The sequence below is a fragment of the Carlito syrichta genome, unplaced genomic scaffold (genome assembly GCF_000164805.1).
Source record: "Carlito syrichta isolate Samal-C Ts95f unplaced genomic scaffold, Tarsius_syrichta-2.0.1 Scaffold288251, whole genome shotgun sequence".
Taxonomy (NCBI): domain Eukaryota; kingdom Metazoa; phylum Chordata; class Mammalia; order Primates; family Tarsiidae; genus Carlito; species Carlito syrichta.
In genome coordinates, this window is record NW_007232347.1 from 31,840 (window position 1) to 41,437 (window position 9,598).

A 9,598-nucleotide genomic window follows, 5' to 3' on the forward strand; every position below is an offset into this window, starting at 1 on the left:
TTATTGTAGAGATGAGGTCTCATCAAGTTGCCCAGGCAGGTCACGAACCCGCGGGCTCAGGCAATTCACTCACCTCAGCCTCCCAAGGCGAGGGTTTACAAGCTGAGCCACCGAGCCGGGCTAGGTCCAGATATTATTAAGCAGAAACCTATGCTCACCCCAATCCTTACAATTAGTTCATCCTCAGTATAACTGATGATCTTCAGCCATGGAAAGAATGTTTAGGGATTAGCTCAGGGCAAGCTTCCATCAGCTGGCCCTGTGGGATGGTGGAGCTACACTGAGCTCTAGTGGCTCACTCAAATTCACCTGTTAGTATAAAACGAGCAGGTGGCCTTTGCAGATCCAGACAGGGACTTGTCTCCAATGGAGCTTAATGACTCAGTCCTAATCTAGCTTCTGGAGGACACTGACCCACAATCCACTGAATAAAGCTACTACTGGCATTCATATATAGGTTTTTGTGTAAATGCAAGTCTGTATATCTCTTGGGTAAATACCTACAAGTGAGACTGCAGGTGTCATATAGTAAATGTACATATGTTTAACTGGGTAAGACATGACTACACTTTTTTCCAGAGTTGTGCTCCTATTTTGTATTTTAACAGCAATGCATGAGAGTTATAGTTGCTCCCTGTCTTTTCAGCACTTGTATTATCAGTTTTTGTTTTTTTAAAATTTAAGTCATTCTAATACATATGCTATGTTATCTTATTGTGCTAATGATGCTGAGCTTGTCCTCATGTGCTTGTATGTCTGCCATCTATACATTGTCTTTGTTTAGTTTTTATAGAGTTATCTGTTTTCTTACTGTTAAGGTTTTTTTTTTTTTTTTTTTCTTCAAAGACTGGGTCCCACTCTGTTGCCCAGGCCAGAGTGCAGTGGCACAATCATAGCTCCCTGTAGCCTAAAACTCCTGAGCTCAAGTAATCCTCCCACTTCAGCCTCTAGAGTGGCAGGGACCACAGGTGTATGCCACTGCACACAGCTGATTCTTATTTTTATTCTGTGTAGAGATGGGTCTCACTATGTTGCCCAGACTGGTCCTGAACTCCTGGGCTCAGATGATCCTCCTGCTTTATCTCCCAAAGTGTTGGGATTACAGGTGTGAGCCACTGCACTGGCTTCTTACTGTTGTGTTTTTTAAAAAAATCTTTAAATATTCTGGATATGAGTCATTTGTGGGATATGTGGTTTCCAGATATTTATAGTTTCTCTTATTACTTAACTGTAGTTTTCTCAGGCAAACGTTTTCAGTTTTGATGAAGTACAATTTATCAGTATTTTACTTTATGGATTGTGCTTTTGGTGTTATATGTAAGAACTTTAATCCAAGATCACAAAGATCTTATGTTTTCTTCCAGAAGTTTCATAGTTTTAGGTGTTACATTTGAATCTATGGTCTTTAAGCTAACTTTTGGGTAGGTTTGAGGTTTATGCTGAAGTTCAATTTTCTGCACATGGCTGTTCAGCTTTTCCCACATCATCTATTTTAAAAGACTATCCTTCTTCCACTGAATTACCTGTGCATCTTTTGTCAAAAATCAATTGACCATATTTGTGTTGGTCTATTTCTGGATTCTCCATACTGTTTCATTGATCTATATGTCTATCTTTGCATAAATTCCACACTGTCTTGAGTACTGTAGAGCTTCATAGCAAGTCTTAAAATTAAGTGGTGCACTTCCTTTCACATTATTCTGCTTTTGCAAAACTGTCTGCTATTTTAGTTCCTTTGTCCTTCCATTTGAATTTTAGAATCAGCATGCCTGTCTATGAAAAATCCTGAATTAATATAAATTTACATATTAATTTTTTTTAGAATTGACATGCTAATTATACTGAGTCTTCCAATCCATAAACACAGTACATCTCCCCACTTATTCAGGTATTCCTCAATTTCTTTCATCAGCAGTTTTCAACATACAGATCCTGTACATATTTTGTTAGATTTATACCTAAGTATTTAATTTGGAGCATTTCTAAGTGGTATTGTTTCTCTATTTCCAGTTTCCAATTGTTTATTGATAGTCTAGAGAAATATGATTGATTTTGGCTGCTGACTTTGTATTCTGCAACCTTGTAACACTCATTTATTATTTCAAGAAACTTTTTGGTAGGTTCCTTAGGATTTCCTATAGAGAAACCATCTCATTTTAATAAGTACAGTTTTATTTCTTCCTTTTCAATCTGTATGCCTCTTCTTTTTCTTGCCCATAGTACCAGTTAGAATTTCTAGTGCAATGTCAAATAAGAGTGGTTAAGAGTGGACATCTGGCAGGGTGCAGTGGCTCACGCCTATAACCCCAGCACTTTGGGAGGCAGAGGCAAGAGGACTGCCTGAGTCCAGGGGTTCAAGATCAGCCTGGGCAACTTGGCAAGACCTTTTCTTTTCTCTACAATAAAATAAAATAAATTAGCTGGGTATGGTGGCACACACCTGTGGTTCCAGATACTTGGAAGGCTGAGGCAGAAGGATCGCCAGAGCCCAGCAGGTCAAAGGTGTGGTGGCCGTGAGCATGCCACTGCACTCCAGCCTGGGCGACAGAGTGAGACTCTGACTTAAAAGAAAAAATAAGAGTGGACATCCTAGCCTTGTAACCAGTCTGAGAGCGAAAGCAGTCCATCATTAAATAAATACCCTTTAACAAGTTAAGGAAGTTCTATTTATTCCTAGTTTGCGCTTTTTTAAAAAAAATCATGAGTGGATGTTGAATTTTGTTAAATGCTTTTTCTGCATCAACTGCTATTATATAGCTTTTCATTTTTGCTCTGTTAATGCAATGAATCACATTAACTGATTTTCAAATATTGACTCAGCCCTGCCTATCTGGAAACCCTACATGGTTATGCTGTATTTTTCTTTTCATATATTGTTAGATTCAATCTGCTAACAGTTGGTGAGGACTTATGTCCATGCTCATGAGGGTTTTTTTTGGTGTGTGCTGAGTTTAGGGTATCAGGGTAATCCTGGCTTCATAAAAAAGAGTTAAGAAGTTGCTGGGTGCAGTGCTCATGCCTGTAATCCCAGCACTTTGGGAGGCTGAGGCAAGAGGAACGCTTGGGCCCAGGAGTTCAAGACCAGACTGGGCAATATAGTGACACCTCGTTTCTACAAAAACATAAAAAAAATTAGCCAAACATGGTGGTGCATGCCTGTAGTCCCAGCTACTCAGGAGGCTGAGGCAGGAGGATCATATGAGCCCAGAAGGTCGAGGTTGTGGTGAGCTATGATCATGCCACTGTACTCTAGTCTGGGCAACAGAACGAGACCCTATCTCAAAAACAAAACAAAAAGTGTTCCCACTCTTATTTTCTAAACAGATACCATAAAGAATTGATGCTATTTCTTTTTTAAATGTTTGGCAAAATAGTCTCGTTTTATGTGGAAAACTTGAAATGTAAATTCCAAATATTTGGAAATATCCACTGGGAGTCATAATTGCAATTATTTATTGTGAATCCTGTGTACCACGTGAGTCACAATAAATAAACTGTTATTTATTGTATTGCTATATGACAACACCACTTATGCTGTTCACATAAGTATTCAGCGAAACATCTGGGCCTGGGGTTTTCTTTTTTTTTAATTTTTATTTTTTTAAGAGACAAAGTCTCACAATGTTGCCCAGGCTGGTCTCAACTCCTGGGCTTAACCAGTCCCCTTGCTTCAGTCTCCCAAAGTACTGGAATTACATGTGCAAGCCACGGCACCTGGCTTGGGGGTTTCTTTAATGGAATTTTTTGAAGTACAAGTTTAAATTCTTTCAAATATAGGATTACATATTTACATTACAGTATCTCTTCTTGGGCGTGTTTTGGTAGTTTGTGGATTTCAAGGAATTAGTCTATTTTATCTAAGTTGTCCAGCTTATGTACATAGAGTTATTTATATTAAATTATTCTTTAATGTCTGTGGGCTTTGTAGTGATAGCCCTGTCTTTGTATTCCTTTTTTATCAGTATGGGTAAACACTAATCAATTTTACTGATCTTTTCAAGGGATTCATTTTTAGCTTCATTTCATTGATTTTTCACTGTTTTCCTCTTTTAATTTCATTGATTTCTGCTTTTATCTTTACTAATTCTTGCCTTCTGCTTGCTTCAGGTTTATTTTGCTCATCTTTTTCTCATTTCTTCAGAGGTAAGCTTAGATTAATGATTTGAGGCCTTTCTTCTTTCCTAATATAAAAAATTAATGCTATAGAATTTTCTCTATGCATTGCTTTAGTTGTATCCCACAAACTTTGATATGTTGTATTTTAATTTTTTTTTTTTTTTTTTTGAGTCAAGAGTCTCACTCTGTTGCCCAGGCTGGAGTGCAGTGGCATGCTCATGGCCACCACAGCCTCAACCTGCTGGGCTCAGGTGATCCTTCCACCTCAGCCTTCTATGTAGCTGGAACCACAGTTGTGTGCCACTACCCCTGGCTAATTTTTAAATTTTATTGTAGAGAAAAGGTCTCATCAAGTGGCCCAGGTTGGTCTCAAACCCTGGACTCAGGCAATCCTCTTGCCTCTGCCTGCCAAAGTACAGGTATTACAGGTGTGAGACACCGTGTCCAGTTATATTTTCATTTTCATTCAGTTGAAAATATTTTCTAATTTCTCTTGAGATGTCCTCTTAGACCTATGGATTATTTAGAAGCGTGCTGTTTAATTTCCAAGCATTTGGGTATTTTCCAGTTTTATTTTTATTGTCAATTTCCAGCTTAATAACATTATGGTCTGAGACTAAACTTTGGTGAATTTTAATTCTTTTAGATTTGATAAGGTTTTATGACCCAGATATGGACTATCTTGGTAAATGTTCAATGTGTACTTGAAAAGAACATGTATTACAATGTTGGGTAGAATAGTCTATAAATGTCAACTAGATTCAGTTGATTTTTGGTTTGGTTCAATTCTATACCCTTACTGATTCTCTATCTACTGGTTCTTCCTATTACTAAAAGATGAGTGTTGAGTCTCCAACAATAGTTGTAGCTTTGTCCTTTCCTCCTTTTAGATCTATCAAAATGTACTTCAGGTACACTGAAGGTCTGTTGCTGGGAGTGTACATATTTATAGTTATGTGCCTTTTTGATGAATTGACTTTTTTCTTTTTTATTATAAAGATGTGGGGTATAATTAGGGTTAGGTATACAAACATTGATTATGCAGGTACCCTTGTTGATGAGGTATGTCCCTCCCTCCCCTAGCAGTTTTCCTCAACTGCTAATCCCATTCCCCCTCCCCTGACAGTTTCCCATTACTGCTAAACCCTTTCTTATAGTATTATAATTGTTCAAGGTTCGCTTATGAGTGAGAACATATGGTACTCTGTTGTTTCTGTGATAGATCACTGAGTATGATCAACTCCAAATCCATCCAAGTTTGCTGCAAAGTCCATATATTTGTCCTTCTTTATGGCTGTATAATATTCCATTGTGTATATGTACCACATTTTTTTAATCCAGTCCAGCTTCGATGAGCAACAAGGTGGGTTTCATGCTTTTGCTACTGTGAATAGAGCTGCAACAAACATATGTGTGCAGGTATCTTTTTTGTAGAATGATTTGAGTTCCTCTGGATATATTGCTAATAGGGGAATTGCTGGGTCATATGGAAGGTCAATTTCTAGTTCTTTCAGAAATCACCACACTGTCTTCCAAAGAGGTTGCTCTAGTTTGCAGTCCCACCAGCAGTGTAGAAGCGTTCCTTTTCTCCGCATCCTTGTCATCATCTGTTGTTGCTTGTTTTATTAATGATGGCCATTCTTACTGGGGTTAGGTAGTATCTCAATGTGGCTTTGATTTGCATTTCTCTGATGAGTGAGGCTGAGCACTTTTCATGTGTCTGTTGGCTGCCCGTATATCTTCTTCTGAGAAGCGTCTATTCATATCTTTTGCCCACTTTTCAAAGGGGCTGCTTTTTTCCTTTTGGTGAGTTTGAGTTCCTTGTAGATCCTAGATGTTAGGCCTTTGTCAGATATACAGTTGGCAAATAATTTTTCCCGATGAACTGACTTTTTATCATCATATTAGGTAACTTTGTAGCTCTGCTAATTTTCCTTGCTCTGAAGTATACTTTGTCTTAGTCTTACCTTATGTATAGCCACTTTATCTTTCTCTTACCTAATTTTGTACGGTATATCTTTTTTACACTTTTTGGCATTTAACCAGTAAGTTACTTATAGACAGCATATAGTTAGGCCTTTTTAAAAAACACCATTCTGATAATCTCTGCTTCTTCTAGTGTGTTTAGATCATTAACATTGAATGTAACTATTAATATGTGTAGAGGCTGGGCTTGGTGGCTCAGCCTGTAAGTCCAGCACTTTGGGAGGCAAGGCGAGTGGATTGTCTGAGCCTGCAGGTTTGAGACCAGCCCAGGCAACTTGGTGAGATCTCCTCTCCACAATAAAACAAAAAAAATTAGCCAGGCATGTTAGTGTGTGCCTGTAGTACTGGCTACTTGGAAGGCTGAGGCAGAAGGCTCGCTGGAGCCCAGTAGGTCGATGCTGGGGTGGCCATGAATGTGCCAATGCACTCCAGCCTGGGTGACAGATTGAGTCTCCAAGTCAAAAAAATATGTGTAAATTTAGGTCTACCATTTTATTACTTATTCTCTGTTTGGGTCTCAATTTTTTGTTCCTCTCTTTCCTGTCTTTATTTGAATATTTTGAATCAAAATATCCTTTGATAATGAGTAATTTTTAACATTCCATTTTAATTTATCTCTAGAGTTTTTGACCACATATCTTTGTATACTCCTTTTCTAGCGGTTGTGTTAGGAATTGCAACATATATATTTAACTTTCCGGTCTACTTAGAAATGTTATTTTACCATTTCAATTAGAATGCAAAAATCTTACCATTGTATTTCCTTTGACCTTCCTCCTTTTATATTGTAGTTGTCAAATATATATTACATTGGTATATGCTGAAAATCCCACCAGATGACGTTATAGCCTTTGCTTTCAACTGTCATATGTATTTAAGAGAACTCAAGAGAAAAACACAGTCTATCATATTACCGATATCTGCTGCTCTTCTTTCATTCCTAAAGTTCCAAGATTCCCTCTGGTATCATTTCCCTTCCATGCAAAGAACTTTCTCTAACATTTCTGCTAAAGCAACTAATTCTCTAATTTTTTTTATTATCTTAAATTGTCTTTATTTTGCCTTCATTCCAAAGGCTATTTTTGCCTGACATAGAGTTCTGGGTTGACAGTTTTTTCTTCCAGTATTTTAAAGTTTTGTTTAATTTCTTTCTTATCTCCATGGCTTCTGATGGGAAATCTGTCATTCAAATAATTGGTTTTTTATATATAACGTGTCGTCTTTTCCTGGCTGCTTTCAAGATGTTTTCTTCAGCTTTAGTTTTCAGTAATTTGATTTTGATGTGTTTCAAGTGTGAATTTCTTTGAGTTTATCCTCTTTGGGGTTTGCTGGAGCTTCTTGATTCTGTTATGTCTTTCGCCAAATTTAGAAAGTTTTTGGCCAATATCTCACCAAATACTTTTTCTGCACATCACTCTTTTTTTAATCTGTTTCTGAGAATCCAATGAAACAAATGTCAGACCTTCTGGTATTTTCCCACAGGTCCCTAAGACTGTTTTTTTTCCCTGCTACTCTTTTTTCTCTTTGTTGCTCACACTGGATGATTTCTAGTGATCTATTTTCAATTCATTGACTTTGTTATTTTTATTCTGCTATTAAGCCCTTTCTTTTAAAAATCTGTTTCTCTGCTGAAACTTTCTATATTCTATTTGTTTCAAGCATGCTCACTCTTATTTCTTAGAGCATGGTCTTACTAGCTGCTTTCAACTTTTTGTCTGATAATTCCAACCCCTGTGTTATCTTGAGGATGGTGTCTGTTGATGGCTTTCCCCTTGCAAGTACATGAGATTTTCCCGGTTCTTTTATATGTCAAGTCATTACAGATGATATTCTGGACATTTTGAATATTATGTTGTGTGAGATTCTGAGTCTTCTTTAAATTCTATGGAGAATGTTAATATTTTTGTTTTAGTAGGCAACTGACCAGGTTAGTTTCTGCTTTCCAGGCAGGTGGTAAGATAGAGAAAAAAAGAAAAGCAGTTAGGATCCCTTTCATGCCCTTGGTCAGGGATTTAGGCACCTATGCTGCCACTCCTGTTGCTGCTACTGTAGCCAGTAGGCTTGCCTAGGGGCAGAGGTCGGAGAGGATGAGAAAAAGGAAGGAGGAGGAGGAGGAGGAAGAAAAATCCCCAGGGGAATCCCCTTACTCTTTGTCCTGTATAAGTCCCATTTCCTGCTCTTCATACCAGAAAGAGGTTTTTCTCTCTCTCTCTTTTTTTTTTGAGTCAGAGTCCCACTCTGGAGCCCAGGCTGGAGTGCAGTGGCCTACTCAAGGCCACTATGCCTCAGCCTGCTGGGCTCAGGTGATCCTTTTGCTTCAGTCTTCTTAATAGCTGGAACTACAGGTATGCACCACCACACCTGGAAAATTTTTATTTATTGTAGAGACGAGATCTCACCAAGTTGTCCAGGCTGGTCTCAAACTCCTAGGCTCAGCAATCCTCTCGCTTCTGCCTCCCAAAGTGCTGGGATTATAAGCGTGAGCCACCATGCCCGGCCAGAAAGAGGTTTCTTTGCATAGTGCCAGGTTTCATGCTGTTGTTGAAGCCATATTAGAAATAAAATAAACAGGACACTCACCACTAGCTTGAAGGTACTTTGAGTTCCCTAATTCACCATCAGGATTTGCTTTCAGAGTCCTTGAATAGCTACTTTGTGCATTTAGTTCAGGTATTTTAGTTCTATTTAGCAGATGAGTTGTGGGTGGGGTGTGCTTACTCCATCTCACCCAGACTGAAACTACACCAGCGGCTCTTAACTCTGTCGTACAACCAAGATGGTCAATCACTGCATACGGGTATGTGGATATTGTACATCAGAACTTGGCAAACTTTGTGTAAAGATCCAAATAGCAAATATTCTAGGGTCTGTGGCCATATGGCTTCTGTCCCAACTAGTCAACCTATTCAATTCTGTCACTATTGTGTGAAAACAGCCATACAAATGAGTGGCCATGGCACTCCTGAATAAAGCTTTATTTAATAAAATGGGTTATAGGCTGGATTTGGCTTGCAGATCACAACTTGCTGACCCCTACCCCATATCACAAATAACCAAGTTGGCTAACAGCAAAGTCATTTTTGGACTTTTTTCCATTTTTTAGATAGCAGAATTCTTCAAATAACCACAAAGGTTACTGCTTAGCTCTTCTACTCCTAGTTCCAGGATGTTCAAGAACTGTGGTGCACATTCAATTTTGCTCTCTTATTCTTGAAACAGCCACTGCTCTAGAGCTAAAATAAAGTTTTTAAAACTAACAATTAACCGGGCTCGGTGGCTCAGCCTGTAATCCCAGCGCTTTGGGAGGCTGAGGTGAGTGGACTGCCGAAGCCGGTGGGTTCGAGACCCGCCTGGGCAACTTGGCGAGACCTCATTTCTACAATAAATCAAAAAATCAGCCAGGCGTGGTAGCGCGTTCCTGTAGTTCTGGCTACTGGGAAGGCTAAGGTGGAAGGATCGCCGGAGCCCAGCAGGTCGAGGCTGTGGTGGCCAGGAG

The 9,598-nt window shown here is 38.8% G+C and overlaps 1 protein-coding gene across 2 annotated transcripts in view; it reads right to left on the minus strand.

The window, feature by feature from the left end:
* The window catches only part of LOC103255556 (ARF GTPase-activating protein GIT2), a 41,157-nt gene that overhangs the window by 18,152 nt on the left and 13,407 nt on the right, over positions 1-9,598 (minus strand). The window lies entirely within an intron of this gene.